The following is a 23527-nucleotide window of genomic DNA, read 5'->3' on the forward strand; positions in this document are numbered from 1 at the left end:
GATCCTCCTCCGGGGGGATCTTCCCAACCCAGGGATCAAACCTGTGTCTCTTATGTCTGCTGCACTGGCAGGCAGGTTCTTTACCAGTAGTGCCACCTGGGATGTCTAACATCACACTACAAGACAGTATCTCTGTTGCCTGGGCTACTGTGTGAGCCTCCTGCTCTGCTCAGCTACTACAACCCAGTCTGCACCCAGAACCATGGAGCCATAGAGTGTAACATTCTCAGCTCTGCATAGCCTGCCCCACCCTACAATTCTGGCCTCACCCTGCTTTACTCTCCTCTTTGCCCACCCTCTTTAAGACCCTCTTCCAGCTCCTCTAGTGTGTGTATATCCTAGATTGAGTTTCCTTGAAATGACTTAGGGGCAAATGGGAAGTGGGGGCCAGATCAGGGATCTGAAAGGAGTGACGGCATGAGAAGAATAAGAAAAGAAGAGGCAAAAACAAAGAGAGCCTTTTTTGGAGGTTGCTGTTCTAAGCAACATGTCTCTCTTCTGCTGAGAAGAATACAGAATGCTTCCCAGTGATGTTCACTGAAAGGAGGGAAGCTGGGACATGTGTATACCGGCTTGTGGCCCCACTGCTGAGGGTTGCCTGGTGAGGGCTGGGAACGGGGCAGCACTAATTTCCTGGGGTTTCTAGGCTGCACTTGGGCCATTGTCAGAGAAAAGAGAAAGCTGCTCAGAGGCTTGAGGGGGTGGCTGTCTGATGGATGCAAGCTTGAGCTGTCAGGGGAGTGTCCATCACAGCTGTGGTAGAAACAGAGGAGGGCTGAGAATATGTAACATGGGGCTCCAGAAGAGTCTCCTCCTCCAAACTCTGTCTTGCATTGGTGACTGTGCACGTGGTTCCCTACACGGGCCTCCTTCTCCTCCCCCTTCTGTGAGTCCTGGATCCCTGCCATAGCCTTTAGTCTCAGTTTAGATTTCACTTCTTCAGAGTTGCCTCCCCTGACCTCCAGTCTAGGTTATGTCTGCTTTGGCAGTCTCTCTCATAGCGCCTTCAGTGCCCATGCCAGGAGCGCTGAGTCTGTATTTGTGTGTCTCACATTGAATTGGTCATTCACACAGAAGGTAACTCCGACAGAGTTGTTCATCTCTGTACACCGAGGCCCTGGCAGTATACCTAGCCCTCAGCAGGTACATAGCTGATGAATGAATGAAGAAAAATGATAAAGCTAAATGTGTAGCCCAGAAACCCGTCTCAAGTCTTTCTTTTGGCAGCAGAGCCAAGGAGCCTGGTTCCCCGTCAAGTCTGCATTGCTGCTGGAAGAGCTCAGGCTGCCTGGGCAACAGTTGGATAATAGTGGGGGGAAATTTAAGGACAACAGAGAAACAGGGAAGGATGCAATCAAAACTTGTAGAGCCTCCATGCTGGGTTAAGTCCTGCCTGGGTGAAGGGGATACAAAACTTGTGAAGACAAAGAACCTGCTCTCACAGTGTGGTCATGGGGATCACAGAAACACGTAAATGGTGAAATAATCGGAAGACAGTAAAGCATGAGGCAAATGTGAGGCCACGTCGTGGTGAAAGATGATGCTAGATGCTTCTAAGGAGCCTTCCAGTCTGTGTATCAAAGGCATTCAGAATCAAGTAGGGCCAGGGCCAGGGTGTTGGGAGGATCTATGGGAAATTCTTGAACTGTTTAAACTCAAGGGGTCCCCGAAAATAGTTTTGCTTACAACTCTTCAGGGCTGCCCAGCACTTTGGAAGCAGGTTTCAGATAGAGTACAGCTGTACTTTTCCCAAGCTGGGGGCAGAATGTTGGTTCCATGCTGCTTTCTCTGTGGTTAATGAGTAGCCATGTAGGATTAAATGGGGCATACACTCTTTAGTCTAAACTTTCATGATTTAATACAGTTTTTGTCTTACGGCAATTGCAAAAAAAAAAAAAAAAGAGGGATAACATTGAATAAAATTTTACATAATGTATCTCTAAACTTGCAACTCAAAAAGCACGTTTTTACGTTAGAGATACTCTGCGGCAACAGTTGCTTTAAGTATGTGTCTACTAGCACAGGACGTGAGCAGTAGAAAGTCCCTGAGAATTGAACTCCTTCATCACAGTCCCAAGTCTCTTCTGGAACCACTTTTCCTAAAGTACTTCTCAGTGTAGTTGCTCTATTCATGTCTAAAGCGCTCAGAAGCTCTCGAGAAGCCACAGATAATATTCTGCAGGAGCGGCAGGGCATGACGGACAGTGAAGGAGCCAGGCTCTGGGAACCGTGAGACGTGGTCTCCAGCCCAGGCTCTGCCGCCGCCTGGCTGAGCAGACTCTGCCCTTCTGGGCTCAATCTTTCCACCCTGTGAAGTGTGGCCTGGCTTTTCAGGTCTAAATGCACAGGGCAAACACAAGGGGCAGGACACTGTGCTTGAGTCTTAGAGCCAGACTATCTAAATTCAAACATGTGCAAATCAACGCCACTTACTAGCTGTGTGACTAGAGAAGGCAATGGCACCCCACTCCAGTACTCTTGCCTGGCAAATCCCATGGATGGAGGAGCCTGGTGGGCTGCAGTCCATGGGGTCGTGAAGAGTCGGACATGACTGAGCGACTTCACTTTCACTGTTCACTTTCATGCACTGGAGAAGGAAATGGCAACCCACTCCAGTGTTCTTGCCTGGAGAATCGCAGGGATGGGGAGCTTGGTGGGCTGCTGTCTATGGGGTCACACAGAGCCGGACACGACTGAAGTGACTTTGCAGCAGCAGCAGCAGCTGTGTGACTGGGGAAATTACTTATCTTTGTGCCTATTTTGTCATCTTTAAATGAAGTAATGACAGTTTCTGTTATAGGACAGTTATGAGGACTAACTGACTTTCTGTGCATGAAGAACACCAAGTAAGAACTATGTAAGTTTTTGCTAATATTGCTTATTGTAGAATTGTTTGTAACGGAAAATAGAGTTTTCCGTTTTACAAACAGTAGGAAACCAGTTACATAGACCATTAAAAAAGAATGAGGCACAGCTCTGTATATTCTTATTGAAGATCTCCAAGTCATTGGTTAATTAAAAGAGCAAGGCACAAACCAGGGGAGAGCCTGCTGCCATGTGTGTGACTTTATCTTTAAAGAGAACACATAGATCTGGGTTGCTATGTGTATCAGTTTAGTCACTCAGTCGTGTCTGACTCTTTGAGACCCCATGAACTGCAGCACACCAGGCCTCCCTGTCCATCACCAACTCCCAGAGTTCACCCAAACTCATGTCCATTGAGTCGGTGATGCCATCCAGCCATCTCATCCTCCGTCGTCCCCTTCTTCTCCTGCCCTCAATCTTTCCCAGCATCAGGGGCTTTTCCAATGAGTCAGCTCTTCGCACCAGGTGGCCAAAGTATTGGAGTTTCAGCTTGAACATCAGTCCTTCCAATGAACACTCAGGACTGATCTCCTTTAAGATGGACTGGTTGGATCTCCTTGCAGTCCAGGAACTCTCAAGAGTCTTCTCCAACACCACAGTTCAAAAGCATCAATTCTTCGGCGCTCAGCTTTCTTTATAGTCCAACTCTCACACATACATGACCACTGGAAAAACCATAGCTTTGATTAGATGGGCTTTGCTGGCAAAGTAATGTCTCTGGTTTTTAATATGCTGTCTAGTTTGGTCATAGCTTTTCTCCCAAGGAGCAAGCATCTTTTAATTTCATGGCTGCAGTCACCATCTGCAGTGATTTGGGAGCCCCCAAAATAAAGTCTGTCACTGTTTCCAGTGTTTCCCCATCTATTTGCCATGAGGTGATGGGACTGGATGCCATGATCTTAATTTTCTGAATGTTGAGTTTTAAGCCAACTTTTTCACTCTCCTCTTTCACTTTCATCAAGAGACTCTTCAGTTCCTCTTCACTTTCTGCCATAAGAGTGGTGTCATCTGTGCCATCTGTGTATCAGGCTTCCCTGGTGGCTCAGAGGTTAAAGCGTCTGCTTGCAATGTGGGAGACTCAGGTTTGATCCCTGGGTCAGGAAGATCCCCTGGAGAAGGAAATGGTAACCCACTCCAGTATTCTTGCCTGGAGAATCCCATGGAGGGAGGAGCCTGGTAGGCTACAGTCCACAGGGTCGCAATGAGAGTGACTTCACTTTCACTTTCATCTGTGTATCTGAGGTTATTGATATTTCTCCTGGCAATCTTGATTCCAGCTTGTGCTTCTTGAACCCTGCATTTCTCATGATGTACTCTGCATATAAGTCAAGTGCAGTGACAATATACAGCTGTGACGTACTCCTTTTCCTATTTGGAACCAGTCTGTTGTTCCATGTCCTGTTCTAACTGTTGCTTCTTGATCTGCATACAGATTTCTCAGGAGGCAGTTCAGGTGGGCTGGTAGTCCCATCTCTAAGAATTTTCCATAGTTTGTTGTGATTCACACAGTCAAAGGCTTTGGCATAGTCAATAAAGCAAAAGTAGATGTTTTTCTGGAACTCTTGCTTTTTCAATGATCCAATGGATGCTGGCAATTTGATCTCTGTTTCCTCTGCCTTTTTTACATCCAGCTTGAACATCTGGAAGTTCATGGTTCATGTACTATTGAAGCCTGGCTTGGAAAGAATGCCTAAGGTCAGGAGGAGATGAGTGGGGACAGGTTTTGAGAGCTTTAACTTTCTTTTTTTTTTTTTTTTTTACAAACCCTTGTGTCGAGGGCTGACTTTCAATAGATCGCAGCGAGGGAGCTGCTCTGCTACGTACGAAACCCCGATGAGAGCTTTAACTTTCTGTTTGTGCTCTTCTACTTGAATTTGTTGCTGTGTTGTGGGAGTGTATTTTTCAAGAAATAAGCTAGTTAAAAACAAAACAAACAACGATAATGCTTGCTTTCAGAAGACCATTTTGAGAAATAGATGTGAGATAATGTATCTAACAGCATAGTGAAGGTTGGAAAATGCTGCATCAGTGTAATGCCTGATTAAAATAAGGGTGTTTGGGGCCCCCAGGTAGCCCGGTGGTTAAGAATCTACCTGGCTGGCAATGCAGGGGACACTGGCTTAATCCCTGGCCCCTGGTTGCCTGCTGTGGAGCTGCTAAGTCTGTGAGCCGTAACTCCTGAGCCCCTGCACCCTGAGCCTGTGCTCTGAGACAAGAGGAGCCGCCACAGTGAGAAGCGCCTGCCCCACAACCAAAGCGGTCCCTGCTCACCACAGATCCATAAAGCCTGGGAGCAGCAACAGAGACCTAGCGCAATCAAAAAGAAACATACATTTAAAAATAAGAGTGTTTTGACAACCTAGAGGTTGACAACCTTGGGGTGCAAGGTGAGAGGGAGGTTCAAGAGGGAGGGGACATATGTATACCTATGGGTGATTCACGTTGTATGGCAGAAACCAACACAATATTGTACAATTATCTTTCAATTAAAAGTAAACAATTAAAAAATTTTTTTTAAATGAGTGTTTGGTTTTCATGATCTATAAGTTCGAGATGTACATGGTTGCTGAAGTAAATCAGTATGGCTTTAGAGTATTTGCCTAACAATGGTAAAGTTAACAATAGTATCGACTGAAGCTAGGAAGTAGTATTGGAGTATTAGCAGCTCAGTTTGGGCTTCCCTGGTGGCTCAGATGGTAAAGAATCTGTCCACAATGCGGTAGATCCTGGTTCGATCCCTGGGTGGGGAAGATCCCCTGGAGGAGGGAATGGCAACCCACTCCAGTATTCTGGCCTGGAAAATCCCATGGACAGAGGAGTCTGGCTGACTCCATAGGGGTCTGAAAGAGCTGGACACAACTGACTAGCTCACACTGTTGGAGTAGTTTTAGTAAAACTGGTGGTTCCACAAAAATTAAAATTTCTCTTCGGGAAATTAATTTAATTTTTCCATTTAAATAAAGGGTAAGGGTCCCTCCCCAAGCCCCAAGACTTCTTTTTTTTGTTTGTTTTGTTTTGTTTTGGAGTTCTAATTATTTGTCAGCTTTGGAAAAAAAATGTTAAATTCGCCAATATTTTAAGTATTTTCAACCTTCCTCCAAAGAGGTATAACCATTAAGAAAATGTTCCCAAATTAGACCCCCTACATCTTTCATTAAACATCCCATTGGTGAAAGAGATTTATCTAAATGGAAACTTAGAGAAAAAAAAGCAGTAAGAAATGAAAGTGGTGGTTTAGTCACTCAGTCATATCCGACTCTTGTGACTCCATGGACTGTAGCCCACCAGGCTCCTCTGTCCATGGAATTCTCCAGGCAAGAATACTAGAGTGGGTTGCCATTTCCTTCTCCAGGGGATTTTCCTGACTCGGAATCAAACCTGGGTCTCCTGAATTGCAGGCAGATTCTTTATCGAATGAGCTATGAGGGAAGCCCCAAGAAATGAAAAGTAAGGTTAATTTCAAAGGTGAGGATTATATGTGTGGGTTTTGAAACCAGGCCCAGAGAAGAAAAACCAGGTGGGGATGAAAATGATGACAAACTCTTGTTTCCCTCTCTCTCATTTCCCACAAACTGGAAACTTTAGGAAAACACAGAGCTCCTGCCTTGTGACTCGATTGTGAAAAAGGAGGTTCTCTAATTGTGTGAAAGTTTGATTCCACACCTCATACACAAAACTGATCCACAAGACTTCTCTGCCCTGGCATTTGAGCCTGGACACACAGCTCAGGGTGCCTGCTTTTAAGGGACAGGCCCCTTGGCAGCAGTCCTCCCGTCGTGGCTGAGAATGCAGCACCTCTGTGGGCTTTCTCTTCCCCGTGCAATTCTGCAAGCAGGATCTCTCTCAGCACATCCCCCATCTCCCAGCTCTTCTGGTCTGTGGTTTCTAAGCACCTCCTAGGGTCCCTGACAACTCAGTCTCCATCTCTACAGTCACCAATCCCCGACTAGAAAGCTGCAGTGCGGCTTTGTGGACATTGCTGGTCTTATCCACGAGCAGTTTTTTAAAAACTTATTTTAATTGGAGGCTAGTTACTTTACATTACTGTGGTGGTTTCTGCCACACATTCACATGAATCAGCCATGGGTGTACATGTGTTGCCCATCCTGACCCTCCCTCCCATCTCCCTCCCGACCCAGAGCAGTTTCCAGTCTCGGGGGCGTCGACTGGGAGACAGGCTGGACGGCTGTTTCTTCCTTACTCCCCCCCACCTCCTGGACAAGGAGACGTGGGCCTAGGTGACTCCATTTTCCTCCCCGCTGCAACTGTCTAAACTGGACTGCAAAGAGCCGCTTTCCCCCAGCAGGGGACTCTACCTGTCATTCTGATTTCTCAGGCTTGTCTGGAAAGCAAAATGCAGAAATGCTGACAGTGTACCCACACTTTCCCATTTCTCTCAGAAAAGCTCTCTTGCAAGCAGTGGCTGGTGGGTGCAGGGACTCTGGCCCCCTAGCTGCTCTGGGCAGCCTCCCACCTCCCCTCCCTGCAAAGCCCCAACCATTTCTGCCTGCTGAGCTGTGCGTCACAGAAACCTTCTCTCTCTCTCTCTCCAGATTTGGAGAGAAAACTTGAGATGCCTGAAGAAGAGTTATAAAGCATTCCTTCTCCAGTGACACAGGAATTTAACCACAGGAACCTGCTGGTGTTGGGAAGGGGGCTGTAAGAGAGGAGAGCTCTTGGAAGGAGGCTGTCCATCTAGGCACAGACGACTTCCCTGGAAAGACAAGGCAGAGCCATCACAGAGATGCCCGAAGACCAAGAGTGGAAACAAATAAACCTCTGCCCTGGAAAAACCACTGGCCACTGGGCTCTGATTTTCGTGGGGTTCTTCATGACCCTGTGACCCCATGATCCCTGCCCCAGCTCCCCCATCCCAGAGCAGACATTTCTGCAGCCTGGATACCTGGGCAAGGAGACTGCCAGTGAAACGTAACAGGCAGCAGAGGACAAAGATCTAACATTTAGCTTTGTTGTCCAGTTTAGGGGTGCAAATTGGGAACCAGATTCAAAAATATATAACAAGGTCCATGTTTAGGCCTTGTGGTCACTGAGATGATGATAGGTGATACTTTATAGGGCTTTCCAGCACCAGACACTTTACGTTTGTTAAGAAAATCATTATATCATTAAAATAACCATTGGAAGTGGATGATTTTATTATCATCCTCATCTTATAGTTGCAGAAACTAAGACTTGGAAAGATTAAACAGCTCATGCAGGATCACATTTGGTGAACTGTACCGAAGTGTGACTTAAACCCAGTTTCTGCACTTGGAACCACTATGTTGCTCACCTTTCCCAGGACTACTGCTGGTACAGGAGCATCTAAGGTTTCCAATTTTTGTTCTAAGGGATAGACATATGAGTAGTCTGGAGGCAAAAGAGACTACTCCTAGCTTGATTGGGTTCTTCTGGGCTGTTGATGAAAAGAACCTAATATATGGAAGAGTTGAGATGAATTTTCCCTTCTCCAGTGGACCACATTCTGTCAGACCTCTCCACCATGACCCGCCTGTCTTGGGTTGCCCCGCAGGCATGGCTTGGTTTCAATGAGTTAAACAAGGCTGTGGTCCTAGTGTGATTAGATTGACTAGTTTTCTGTGCCTTTGACTGTGTGGATCACAATAAACTGTGGAAAATTCTGAAAGAGATGGGAATACCAGACCACCTGACCTGCCTCTTGAGAAATCTGTATGCAGGTCAGGAAGCAACAGTTAGAACTAGACATGGAACAACAGACTGGTTCCAAATAGGAAAAGGAGTACGTCAAGGCTGTATATTGTCACCCTGCTTATTTAACTTCTATGCAGAGTACATCATGAGAAATGCTGGACTGGAAGAAACACAACCTGGAATCAAGATTGCCGGGAGAAATTTCAATAACCTCAGATATGCAGATGACACCACCCTTATGGCAGAAAGTGAAGAGGAACTAAAAAGCCTCTTGATGAAAGTGAAAGAGGAGAGTGAAAAAGTTGGCTTAAAGCTCAACATTCAGAAAACGAAGACCATGGCATCTGGTCCCATCACTTAATGGGAAATAGATGGGGAAACAGTAGAAACAGTATCAGACTTTACTTTTGGGGGCTCCATAATCACTGCAGATGGTGACTGCAGCCATGAAATTAAAAGACGCTTACTCCTTGGAAGAAAAGTTACGACCAACCTAGATAGTATATTCAAAAGCAGAGACATTACTTTGCCGACTAAGGTCCGTCTAGTCAAGGCTATGGTTTTTCCTGTGGTCATGTATGGATGTGAGAGTTGGACTGTGAAGAAGGCTGAGTGCCGAAGAATTGATGCTTTTGAACTGTGGTGTTGGAGAAGACTCTTGAGAGTCCCTTGGACTGCAAGGAGATCCAGCCAGTCCATTCTGAAGGAGATCAACCCTGGGATTTCTTTGGAAGGAATGATGCTAAAGCTGAAGCCCCAGTGCTTTGGCCACCTCATGCGAAGAGTTGACTCATTGGCAAAGACTCTGATGCTGGGAGGGATTGGGGGCAGGAGGAGAAGGGGACGACCAAGGATGAGATGGCTGGATGGCATCACTGACTCGATGGACGTGAGTTTGAGTGAACTCCAGGAGTTGGTGATGGACAGGGAGGCCTGGCGTACTGAGATTCATGGGGTCGCAAAGAGTTGGACACGACTGAGCAACTGAACTGAACTGAGATGAATTTTGGTTTTCATCTGGAAGTAAAATGAATAGAGGAAAGCCAGAAAATACTGTGCAGGAAAGGAAGACAGAAAGGAGACAAAAGGGGAAGGTCAAGTGGGCTTCATCCATTCATTCAATAAATGAGTGTCTCCTACGTGTTAGGCAACATGCCAAACACTAGGAACCAATGGTTAGTGAAAAAAGAAGACAAAATTTTTGTCATTGGGGAGCTTGTAGTTTAACGGGGGAGAGTAACCTTTATCAAACAATCATATATGTAAATTTCACATGACAACCCCTATTTAGTGCTGTAAAGGAAAATGTCTTGAGGCACAAAACAGTATAATAGGGGAAAACGGTATATAGCCTAGCCTATCTCCTGGTTGAACTGTGTAGAGCAAAGGTTTCATGCATGGCCCCTTTCAGGGGAAAGGCAGAGTTGATTCTGATGTTCTTGAATGAATAAATCTTGCAGACATGTTAGTCATGTCTGTTTTTCATTAGAGGAGCTTGAAAAGAGAACTACAATGGGCAAGACGTTTTGCCTTTCTACCCTCCCTCATCTGTTCTAGTTTCAACTTTACTTCTCCTAGTTCTGTGCCCCTTTCCCTGCACTGTGCATCCTAAGTCACTTTCCTTTCTCTTCAGTAACAGGTTCTCACTGGGCAAGTGTCTACTGAAGCGCTCATTTGTCAATGATGCTACTCCCCCTTAGCTTCACAAAACCACATGGCAGCCAGTTGACTAACTTCAAGTTCCCTTCAACCTTTGGCTTCTCCAGGAGGTTTTCCTGAAATCAAGGCTCCAATATTCTCCATTGTTTCATTTATTAATACTGATTTGGCTTGCTGGTCTTAGCTGCAGCATGTGGGATCCAGTTCCCCGACCAGGGATCGAACCCAGGTCCCCCACATTGGGGCATGTAGTCTTAGCCCTGGACCACCCAGGAAGTCCTCTCCATTGCTTACTAAACTTACTTTCTCTTTAAAATTATCTATAGACTGTTCAGCATCATCTTTTTCAGTGTATACAGAATATATAATTTCTTACAGAAAGAAAAGTGTACAGTAAATCCAATTTCTTCTATTCTCCCTTCACTCTGTATAGAAAACATTGGAACACTGGAAATTCTAAGATAATGATGTAAAACAACTAATTATATGATAATTGGAATATCTGATGTCATACTGAATTTGTGTGTCCAAGGTAACATTGATTTTCAAACTATTTTGTTAGAACAAAAAAAAATTGAGTAGTTTATAGAACTTTAGCCATTAGGAATTATATTTAGTTGACAACTGAGAGAATGATTGCTATTTTTACCACTATTCTGCTGTCACTGCTCTTTGCCAAGGATATTCTTTGGGTAGATGTTGAATAGAGTCCAAAGTGGTGGGTCATTGCCTCCTGACATGGACTTCTTGTGTTTGGATTTGGGGATTTACAGCCTCCATGGGAGTCAGCAGACACCAGGGAAAAAACACACATACCGAAAATATATTCCCATTTTCCCCTACACACAACCAGGGCATAAAAATAGACACCAGAAGCTGAGGCCGCATGCCCATTCTTTCCTTGAAGAACGTACATGGAGCTCTGGCGTGAAGAAACCTCCTCACTGCAGGGTGCCGAGCCCAGTGCCTCTCCAAACCCAAAAGGGCATTAAATACCTTGTTTTTAAAAGGACACATTTCCCTCCTTTCTGGAAATATTTCCCAGCTGGAGGTGGGCTGTGAGACTCTTTTTAGAATATCCTGCTGAAGGCACTTGAAAGGCCCTCTCGGTGACTGTCCTGACCCCTTTCAACCTGAGTTTCACTCTGGGTCACTGCCTCATCCTGCTTTAGCATCTTCTAGGAATAGTCTTATAGGGGTTTCATTATAGAGTACTGTCTATATAGACAGAAAGCGATGCTTTCCTAAGAGTATAAGTCGGAGTAAGCAGCGCGCCTGCGGTCGCTCCTTCAGGCACCATACCCAGGCAGTACTACTTACCTTTCTGGGGCAACGGCTGGGGCATCTATGTTGCTGGCTGTTGAGTCACTCAGTCGTGTCGAACTCTCTGCGACCCCACAGACTGCAGCATGCCAGGCCTCCCTGTCCTTCACTATGTCCTGGAGCTTGCTCAAACTCATGTTCATTGAGTTGAGGACGCCATCCAATCATGTCCTTCTCTGTTACCCTCTTCTGCTCCTGCCCTCAGTCTTTCCCAGCATCAGGGTCTTCTCCAGTGAGTCAGCTCTCTGCAACAGGTGGCCAAAGCACTGGAGCTTCAGCTTCAGCTTCAGTGTTTCCAATGAATATTCAGGGGCATCTACAGTGGGAAGCAAAAGAGTTCTGGCCTGTTGTACTGGAGCACACTATCTACCAGGGAAGAGAGAGACGGATCAAAATGATCTCACAAACAGATGAATACAACTGCGAGAAACGCTGACTGAAAGGCAGGGAGCCAGGAAATTAGAGGTGGGCCGGGCAGGTCCACGGTGAGCTCAGACCCACGGACACCACTCCTCTGTGCCTTGCACTTTCCTGGGCCCTGCTTTGGCCCATGTAGCCTGCTCTGGACACGGACACAGAGTGGGGCAGGGCCTTCATGGGGAGTAACTCATCCACACAGGCTGCTATAAGTCGTGTTTAGCATGTGGTGGAGGATGCCTGACCAGCCTCTTGTATCTTATGGAAACAGAGCCTGGACGCTTAAAATAAGAGAAGTGTTCTAACGAACCTTTCTTGGCAGCATTTAAACGATTTCAACAGAGGATTTGACTAGAAAGTAGAACTAAGAGTCATTTCACTTAACAGAGATTTTAACCACACCATCTCATCTGGTCCACATGCCTGCCCCAGAGGTAGACATTCTTTTCATCATGCCTTTTTTTCAGGGGGGGAGTAGGCAGGATTGGTGTTTCAGCTATTCATCCCTTCACTTCCTTTACTGTAAATCTTAATACACTTTATTGTCCTGACTTGATTGCATGCTTCCCTCACAGGACCTTAAGCTTTATTTATGAAAGCAGCTATAATCACCCTTATATCCTACAAACTTAGCAAGTATTGTACATTGAAATAATTGTTTGTTGAAAGGATAAACAAGTGAATAAATGAACTGTTACAAAGAAAATCTGTGTCCTGGAGGAAGAAAAAGACATTGAACTAATTTTCCAGTGGGATGTAACCAAACAAGATGACTTTGTCCCAAATGGGCTGGAATTCAAGACAATAAACTTAAGTGTCAACCCAATGTTTCTCATGCCTGAACTGAAAATCTGTAAAAGACATGTGAAAACACACAACACTTATCTTAAGCCTCTCCCACAAAATTACTACCTCCACCTCTGACTGTTGTCAGCCCTGCTGCCAAGAGACACAATGAGAACTCCCTCCCCCACTTCAATTTCCTGCTCTGCTTCATGTCAAGATAATCTGAGTGTGACTGTTTTACATATTGGAGCTGAAACCGGAAGTTCTGTGTGGCTGTTTTAGAAACAGGACTTCAACAGGATGGAGGTAAAGTCAGAACAGTATTAGCTGCACCGTGCCTCTATCCACCTCCCTTCTCCTTCCTCTTTCGAGAGAAAGAGGACTCCCTCCGCCCTTTGATATCCAGTTGCTATGTATAACTCATACCCTGCTGGTCAGCACTGCCCTCCCCTTGCTTTTCCATTGGCAGGGGAAAGGCATTTAGACCAGAAGAATTAGCAAACAGCAAGACTTCAGGGGTCATTTGGTTATACTAATTAAACTGTGGGATGGGTGTCTCTGAATTTCACACTGAATCAGGTATTCACCATTCTAAGCTTTCTGCTCCTGGATCCAAATCTGAGTAATGGTGATTTGAGAGTCAGACCCACAGCACGTCTGCTGGTGGCTGGTAGTGCAATCCCCCAGCTGTTCCACTACCACCTCTGTGATCACTGTTCTGGGGTGTTGAGTTTCCCACCCTAACAACTGTTCAAAGAACTTCGCTTGAGTCAATTGTGTGAAACCATTTCCTTGTTGCTAAGAAAGAGAGGATTTGGGGGTAGGAGAGGATTTGGGGGTAGGGCTGGATATGACATACTAAATTAATAGTGCATTAAACAGAGTGAGGTTGGTGCTCTAGGTCTCATTTGGAGCCCCCCCGCCCTCCCCCCAACAACATTGTCTCTGTTTGAATGGGAGAGTTATGAGGACAAGGCTAATGAAGTAGAGAGCCACAAAAATTTTTCTAAGTCCTTAATAATCTTATTTTAAATAATGAATACTTACAGGAAAAAAAATTGCGGTTAACATAGAAGAGGTTGTGAATTTATTTCTTCAAAGAAAAAACTAGCAAAACAAATACATGAATATTTTAAATGTATCTTCTTCAGATTATTCACTATAAAAAATCAACTTATACTGGAAGTGATCGAAATACTGTAAGTGGATTTAGAAATAAAATTATAGTCACCGGGACTCTGAATAGACCAGGAATCAGGAAAGCAGCTGCTAACCTCACAGTAACTACTTGTGTAACTGTAGGCAAGTAACTTCCCTCCTTTAAACCTCATTTTCCTCATTTGTAAAATGACAGGGCTGGGTTGGATAACTGGTGCTATTTAGAGCAAGAAAATTCTCTGGTTCACAGAAATATTGTAAATATCTAAAGGAAGCCAGTATAATCTGTTGTTTCCAGTGAAGCAAAGTTGGCTTCTGAGCTGTCACTTAGAAGGAATTCTTAAACCACAGACCAGTAAGTAGCAATTTCAGTGAAACAATCTGTAACTGAATTTAAATGACATTAAAAAAAACTCAAATCCTACGGGAGTATGTCTGAGAATGTTGAAATACATTGGCTATTTCAACATGACTTTTTAGTAGTTGTAATATTAATAATATCATTATAATATTAAAAAGAAAGATAACTCTAGTAGCATTACTTTACCACAAATAAAACATGAAACAATACAACCCATATTATTAGTCAATGTGGGATTTTGCTATTTTCTAATGCCATTGCAAAATGTGTCATCAGGAAAAGAATATCTACTTGAAAGACCTCTAGAAGAACTAAGGCAATTGGAATGTTGGAAACTGTGTCTCTAAGGATTCAGAAAGTAAGGCTTTTCTATAATTTTATATAAAGAGTATTTCCCAGGTGAGGTCCCTGGTGTGCCTCAGAATCACCTGGGCTGTGAAAGTGTACATCCTCAGGCCCCATAAAGATGTATGGAATTAGAACTCTAGAAGCTGAACATTTTAACAAACCCCTCATATCAGGAGACAAATCAAAGGTCTAGAAATGGACTTGAGTGGTGGTGGGGGTGGGTGGAGTTCTTTACAGAAAATACCACAGTGACCCTCAGAAGGAAGACTCATCCAGGTTCCTACAAATGAGAAAAGATGCTTTATATCAACTTCTGAGAATCCAATCAGGAATAAAACTCATTAGATCCCTTTAGAACAGAAGAGACCCCAGGCTTGGACGCCTGCCTGGGGCCTGGTCTGGTGAGGGTGGAGGAAGACAGTGTTAAGAGCACAGGCTTGCAAGAGGGACAGGTCTGGGCTTGGAGTCCTGCTTCTGCTTCACTCTGGGCAAGAATGCAAGCTGGAATATCAGGACAGGCACTTACTTTTGTTATAACTACCCCAGCACCACATGATAAGATCTAAATAGTTATTTATGAAATGTTTGTACTAGCTTCCTATTGCTGTTGTAAAAAATGACCACAAACTTAGTGGCTTAAAATAAGAGAAATTACTCCCTTACAGCGCTAGGGGTCAGAAATCTAGAATGGGTCAGCAGGGCTACGTCTGTTTTGGAGATTCTAGGGGAGAATCTGTTTCCTTGTTTTCCCGGCCCTGGCTCAGATAGCAAAGAATCCACCTGCAATGCAGAAGACCTGGGTTTGATCCCTAGCTCGGGAAGATCCCCTGGAGGAGGGCATGGCAACGCACTCCAGTATTCTTGTCTGGAGAATCCCACAGACAGAGGAGCCTGGTGGGCTACAGTCCGTGGGGTCACAAAGAGTCGGACATGACTGAGCGACCAACACACACAGTGGCAGCAACTGAACGATGGAGTTCAAGGACACACTGCTGAAGTGTGGCTCCAGAGACCAGGAAGCGCTGGCAGAGTGAACACCACTTCCTCTCCAGTCCCTTTAAGCTGGAGCCTAGAAATCCAAAGTCTGTGTTCAGCCACTACCTGCCCTCTTGATAGGCTGCCTTGTCTGTCAGTAGAAAGTCACAGGAATATGATCTCAGGTTCACTTCCGGTCTCCAAATCAAATCAAAGTGCATGCAGTCACCAGCACGAATGAGGCATCCAGAACTCCGGCATCAGGAGAGTCTGGGAAAATGGAGATTTCAGTTTTCTAGCCTCTGCTGTGGGGAAGCACAGACAGTGAGACTGAATGCGTGGTGAGCAGCATTCATTCAGCCATATCCAAGTCAACCATATCCAAGCCAGTCTCTCTCCAGCACCTTGTTATTTGCTGTTTGAAATATGTCCCTTAGAAGGAATATCCCCTCCTATGATGTGCTGCACTATAGAGCTTGAGAAACATTCTAAAACCCTTTTAATAAGAGCATCTAGATCACAGATATTCTTCTCTGTATTTAAAACAACTCCTTTGGAGAAATTCCCGACTTTCTTTTCTCAAAGTGTTATAGATTATCCAACATACTTTTTAACTAAACATTTTAAAATATGTAAATTTAAAAATTAATTAATTTAATTGGAGGCTAATTACTTTATAATATTGTGGTGGTTTCTGCCGTACAATGACATGAACGTGTACAGGTGTTCCCCTTCCTGAACCCCCCTCCCACCTCCCACCTCCCATCCCCCAGGGTCCTCCCAGTGCACCAGCCCTGAGCGCCCTGTCTCATGCATAGAACCTGGACTGGCGATTCATTTCACATATGATAATACACGTTTCAATGCTATTCTTTCAAATCCTCCCACCCTCGCCTTCTCCCACAGAATTTGAAACACTGCAAAGCTAATATGGTAGGCCAGGAATGTGAACCACAGTTTTAAACTTAAACACAGTAGGTACTCTGTGAATGTGTTTCCTTTCCTAAAACAGGGGTTGGCCAATCGACAGATTTCTCATGTTAGAACTGACTCTGATGAAATCAGTTAACATGCATACAGCTAATTTAAATTGTGAGACTTAGTTCTCAAATCAGGATCTGGTGGGGGTTAAACTATGATCAAATATGCACCTTGTATTAAGCGGGTTCTCAATAAAGATTCTTTTTCTGTCCTATCCCATATAGTTTCTGCCTAACAGAGCCAAAGATGGAGGGACTCCTTGGTTTGGAGCTGTCCCAAACACATTTAGCCAAATTTCAAGCCCAAAGAACCACCAACTCTACTATGTCACACGGATTTGGCCGCATTAGCCTCTTTTGGTATAACTGTGAGCATGGCACACAATTCCTAACCCCTGTATAACAATCTATCTAACGGCGCGTGTGGTGTTTAGCCACTCACTCGTGTCCGACTCTTTGCATCACCAGGGACTGCAGCCTGTCAAGCTCCTCTGTTCCTAGAGAATGGGATCTTCTCCAGGGGGTCTTCCTGACCCAGGGATCAAACCCAGGTCTCCTACACTGCAGGCAGACTCATTACCAACTGAGCCACCAGAGAAGCCCCGATTAACACATTATCACAACCTTGTGAACTGCGTGCTCAGTTGTGTCTCACTCTTTGCGACCCCATGGACTGTAGCCCACCAGGCTCCTCTGTCCATGGGATTCTCCACGAAGAATACTGGAGTGGGTTGCCATTTCCTCCTCCATCATAATCTTCAGTTCAGTTCAGTTCAGTTCAGTGGCTCAGTCGTGTCCAACTCTTTGCGACCCCATGAATCGCAGCACGCCAGGCCTCCCTGTCCATCACCAACTCCCGGAGTTCACTCAGACTCACGTCCATCAAGTCAGTGATGCCATCCAGCCATCTCATCCTCTGTCGTCCCCTTCTCCTCCTGCCCCCAATCCCTCCCAGCATCAGAGTCTTTTCCAATGAGTCAACTCTTCACATGAGGTGGCCAAAGTACTGGAGTTTCAGCTTTAGCATCATTCCTTCCAAAGAAATCCCAGGGCTGATCTCCTTCAGAACGGACTGGTTGGATCTCCTTGCAGTCCAACGGACTCTCAAGAGTCTTCTCCAACACCACAGGTCAAAAGCATCAATTCTTCGGTGCTCAGCTTTCTTCACAGTCCAACTCTCACATCCATACATGACCACAGGAAAAACCATAGCCTTGACTAGACGGACCTTTGTTGGCGAAGTAATGTCTCTGCTTTTGAACATGCTATCTAGTTTGGTCATAACTTTTCTTCCAAGGAGTAAGCGTCTTTTAATTTCATGGCTGCAGTCACCATCTGCAGTGATTTTGGAGTCCCAAAAAATAAAGTCTGACACTGTTTCCACTGTTTCACATGAAGTGATGGGACCGGATGCCATGATCTTCGTTTTCTGAACGTTGAGCTTTAAGCCAACTTTTTCACTCCCCTCTTTCACTTTCATCAAGAGGCTTTTAGTTCCTCTTCACTTTCTGCCCTAAGGGTGGTGTCATTTGCATATCTGAGGTTATTGATATTTCTCCGGGCAATCTTGATTCCAGCTTATGCTTCATCCAGCCCAGCAAATAAGCAGGGTGACAATATACAGCCTTGACGTACTCCTTTTCCTATTTGGAACCAGTCTGTTGTTCCATGTCCAGTTCTAACTGTTGCTTCCTGATCTGCATACAGGTTTCTCAAGAGGCAGGTCAGGTGGCCTGGTATTCCCATCTCTTTCAGAATTTTCCACAGTTTATTGCGATCCACACAGTCAAAGGCTTTGGCATAGCCAATAAAGCAGAAATCTTGGGATGTATCAAAACAAAATAAAACAACAACACAAGAGCAAACCATACAGGGTCCCTTGTCTTTGTTTTTCAAGGGAAGAAGGATGTGTTTTGACCTACAACACTGGAATTATATGATGTGAATTGGAAAATGACTATTCTTTGCTGAAACCAAAATGGCTTTTTTGGCACCTAAACACACTACAAAACATCAATTCAGTAACCTATGTCAAGCAAAGCAGGTTTTTATTTTTGGATTAAGAATATTACATTCTTAAACTAAGTCTTCCATTACACTAAATTTACATAGATGGATGTCACCTTTAATACTACGTAAAGTATAATTTCTATTTAATCATGTCCATTGCTTCACTGATTTAAACAGGTAAACATGTCTTCTTAACCTCACACGTTGGGAAGACCTTAAGCTGAACACAAAGCGCTGGGTTTTCAGCGTGCATTGAAGCACAAGTAGAGAGCACTGGACAGACTGCCGGAGCCCGTAGAGCGCCCTGGGCTGCTTGGGCGGCGATGCGAATGGCTTCCATGGCTTCCTGACAGTGGTGTGCTCGGAAAGTCCTAGCAAATCTGGCTCTGCGCCAAGCAATTGAGGGGCACATTTTTTCCTGTGAATCGAATGAAACACCCCTCAGCACACCCACCCATGGAAGGCCCCAGGAACAGCTGGGTGGAATTAAATGGCATTTACTCCTGTATTGGTTATGGCCACAAGCCAGGAATTCTATACCCAAAATGCACGCAGCCTGCAGCACACATGAGCAGCGGTATTGATTGTGACTGGAGCTCCGCTCTCACTGTGGACAGGATGTGAATGATTAATTTTTCTATTAAAGAATTCCTGAAGGATATGGAGGAACTATTTTTTTTTTTTTTGCTCTGGGCCTGGTTTTCTTGATACCCATGTAGTTCCCATGGGTGTACCCGAGAAAGGGGAGAAATGCATAATAAGGCCACAGATTCCGATGACTCACACAACTAATCTGGTCAGAAATGTCCTCAAGGATCTGGTCTCAGATTCTCTAAGTGAAAATCTAGTGATTTCATGTGACATTTTCAGCACTGGACTTACAGTCAGGACTCCATATTATAAAAATATATTTTCCCTCAAATTAATCTATACGTTCTTCTTATAGAAATGAGCTGTGATAGCTGAGAATTTTTTAGAAAAAAAAACGACTTATGAGGTAGGGACCAGACAGTCTTATCTGTAGATTAAAAACATGCTACAAAACTATAGTAAGTTAAATGTGGTGATACTGGGTGAGAAGAGATTTTCAGGGACCAGAACATAATAGATATGACAGGGGCTTCTCTGGTGGTCCAGTGACTGAGACTCTGTGCTCACAGTGCAGGGCCCTGGGTTCAGTCCTGGATCAGATCCCAAATGCTGCAAGTTAAGACCTGGTGCGTGAGTTTATATGTATCTCCTCCCTCTTTGGCTAATTCGCATTGTTGTATGACAAAGATGAACACACCACTGTAAAGCAATTATCCTCCAAATTAAAAAACAGAAGAGCTGATGCAGCCTAACAAATAAAGTAAAAAAAAAAAATAAATATTAAAAAAATTCCCATATGGCCTATGGGAATTCAGTATATAATAAATATTGTAATTCAAATCAGTGAAGAAGGTATAGATTGTACAGGAGGTTAAACTGGGACATTTGGGGAAAAAGAATCTTTCAAGACTGAACCAGGAAGAAATAGAAATTGTGAACAACCCAATTACAAGCACTGAAATTGAAGCTGTGATCAAAAATCTCTCAAAAAACAAAAGCCCTGGACCAGATGGCTTCACAGGAGAATTCTATCAAACATTTAGAAAAGAGCTAAAGCCTATCCTTCTAAAGCTCTTTCAAAAACTTGCAGAGGAAGGAACACTTCCAAACTAATTCTACAAGGCCACCATCACCCTGATACCAAAACCAGACAAAGATAACACGAGAAAAGAAAACTACAGGCCAATATCACTAATGAACATAGATGCAAAAATCCTCAACAAAATTTTATCAAACAGAATTCAGCAACACGTCAAAAAATTCATACATCATGATCAAGCTGGGTTTATTTCAGAGATGCAAGGATTCTTCAATATATGCAAATAAATCAATGGAATACACCATATTACCAAATTGAAAGATAAAAACCATATGATAATCTCAGTAGATGCAGAAAAAGCCTTTGACAAAATCCAGCACCCATTTATGATTAAAACTCTTCAAAAAATGGGCATAGAAGGAACCTACCTCAATATAGTAAAGGTCAAATATGATAAGCCTACAGCAAACATTATTCTCAATGGTGAAAAACTGAAAGCATTCCCCCTAAAATTAGGAACAAGACGAGGGTGTCCACTTTTGCCACTATTATTCAACATAGTTCTGGAAGTCCTAGCTACAGCAATCAGAGAAGAAAAAGAAATAAAAGGAATCTAGACTGGAAAACAAGAAGTAAAGCTCTCACTGTTTGCAGATGACATGATACTGTACATAGAAAACCTAAAGATAGTATCAGAAAATTACTAGAACCAATCAGTGAATTTAGAAAAGTTGTAGGATACAAAATCAATACATAGAAATAACTTGCATTTCTATATACTAACAATGAAAAATCAGAAAGAGCAATTAAGGAATCAATCCCATTCACCATGGCAACAAAAATAATTAAACATCTAGGAATAAACTGACCTAATGACCTGCCTCTTGAGAAATCTGTATGCAGGTCAGGAAGCAACAGTTAGAACTGGACATGGAACAACAGACTGGTTCCAAATAGGAAAAGGAGTACGTCAAGGTTGTATATTGTCACCCTGCTTATTTAACTTCTATGCAGAGTACATCATGAGAAACGCTGGACTGGAAGAAACACAAGCTGGAATCTAGATTGCTGGGAGAAATATCGATAACCTCAGATACGCAGATGACACCACCCTTATGGCAGAAGGTGAAGAGGAACTAAAAAGCCTCTAGATGAAAGTGGAAGAGGAGAGTGAAAAAGTTGGCTTAAAGCTCAACATTCAGAAAACGAAGATCATGGCATCTGGTCCCATCACTTCATGGAAATAGATGGGGAACCAGTGGAAACAGTGTCAGACTTTATTTTTGGGGGCTCCATAATCACTGCAGATGGTGACTGCAGCCATGAAATTAAAAGACGCTTACTCCTTGGAAGAAAAGTTATGCCCAACCTAGATAGCATATTCAAAAGCAGAGACATTACTTTGCCGACTAAGGTCCGTCTAGTCAAGGCTATGGTTTTTCCTGCGGTCACGTATGGATATGAGAGTTGGACTGTGAAGAAAGCTGAGCACTGAAGAATTGATGCTTTTGAACTATGGTGTTGGAGAAGACTCTTGAGAACCCCTTGGACTGCAAGGAGGTCCAACCAGTCCATTCTGAAGGAGATCAGCCCTGGGATTTCTTTGGAAGGAATGATGCTAAAACTGAAACTCCAGTACTTTGGCCACCTCATGCGAAGAGTTGACTCATTGGCAAAGACTCTGATGCTGGGAGGGATTGGGGGCAGGAGGAGAAGGGGACAACCGAGGATGAGCTGGCTGGATGGCATCACTGACTTGATGGACGTGAGTCTGAGTGAACTCCAGGAGTTGGTGATGGACAGGGAGGCCTGGCATGCTGCAATTCATGGGGTCGCAAAGAGTCGGACATGACTGAGCGACTGAACTTAACTGAAGGAGATGAAAGAACTGTACACAGAAAATTATAAGACACTAATGAAAGAAATCAAAGATGACATAAACCGATGGAGGGATATTCCATGTTCCTGAGTAGGAAGAATCAATATTGTGAAAATCACTATACTACCACCAAGTGCAATCTACAGATTCAAAGCCATCCCTATCAAATTACCAATGGCATTTTTCACAGAACTAGAGGAAAAAGTTTCACAATTCATATGAAAACACAAAAGACCCCAAATAGCCAAAGCAGTCTTGAGAAAGAAGAATGGAGCTGGAAGAATCAAGCTCCCTGACTTCAGGTTTTACTACAAAGCTACAGTCATCAAGACAGTATGGTACTGGCACAAAAATAGAAATATAGACGAATGGAACAAGATAAAAAGCCCAGAAGTAAACCCATGCACCTATGGGTACCTTATTTTTGGCAAAGGAGGCAAGAATATACAATGGGACAAAGAGCCTCTTCAATAAATGGTGCTGGGAAAACTGGACAGCTACATGTAAAAGAATGAAATTAGAACACTTTCTAACACCATATACAAAGATAAACTCAAAATGGATTAAAGACCTAAATGTAAGACCAGAAACTATAAAACTCTTAGAGGAAAACATAGGCAGAACTCTCTCTGACATAAATCACAGCAAGATCCTCTATGACTGACCTCCTAGAGTAATGGAAATAAAAACAAAAGTAAACAAGTGGGACCTAATTAAACTGAGACACTTTTGCACAGCAAAGGAAACTATAAGCACGGTGAAAAGACACCCCTCAGAATGGGAGAAAATAATAGCAAATGAAACAACTGAAAAAGGATTAATTTCCAAAATATACAAGCAACTCATACAACTCAATACCAGAAAAACAAACAACCCAATGAAAAAGTGGATAAAAGACCTAAACAGACATTTCTCCAAAGAAGACATACAGATGGCTAACAAACACATGGAAAGATGTTCAACATCGTTCATTATGAGAGAAAGGCAAATCAAAACTACAATGAGATATCACCTCACACCAGTCAGAATGGCCATCATCAAAAAGTCTACAAACAATAAATGCTGGAGAGGGTGTGGAAAAAAGGGAATGCTCTTGCACTGTTGGTGGGAATGTAAACTGATACAGCCACTATGGAAGACGGTATGGAGATTCCTTAAAAAACCAGGAATAAAACCACCATATGACTCAACAATTCCACTTCTAGACATATACCCTGAGGAAACCAAAACCGCAAAAGACACATGTATCCCATTGTTCACTGCAGCACTATTTACAATAGCTAGCACATGGAAGCAACCTAGATGTCCATCGAGAGATGGATGGATAAAGAAGTTGTGGTGCATACGCACAATGGAATCACTCAGCCATAAAAAGGGACGCCTTCGAGTCAGTTCTAATGAGGTGGATGAACCTAGAACATATTATACAGAGTGAAGCAAGTTAGAAAGAGAAAGATAAATAT

At 43.8% G+C, this 23527-nt stretch overlaps 1 long non-coding RNA gene across 3 annotated transcripts in view; it reads right to left on the reverse strand.

The window, feature by feature from the left end:
- LOC105611988 (uncharacterized) overlaps nt 1-23527 on the reverse strand; it is a 90179-nt gene that overhangs the window by 41049 nt on the left and 25603 nt on the right. For all 3 annotated transcript variants that reach the window (XR_001434878.4, XR_009601392.1, XR_003589840.3), the window contains exon 2: nt 11518-11836. This is a non-coding gene — a long non-coding RNA (uncharacterized LOC105611988). The remainder of the gene's footprint in view (nt 1-11517; nt 11837-23527) is intronic.

The sequence above is a fragment of the Ovis aries genome, chromosome 7, assembly GCF_016772045.2.
Source record: "Ovis aries strain OAR_USU_Benz2616 breed Rambouillet chromosome 7, ARS-UI_Ramb_v3.0, whole genome shotgun sequence".
NCBI classification, from domain to species: domain Eukaryota; kingdom Metazoa; phylum Chordata; class Mammalia; order Artiodactyla; family Bovidae; genus Ovis; species Ovis aries.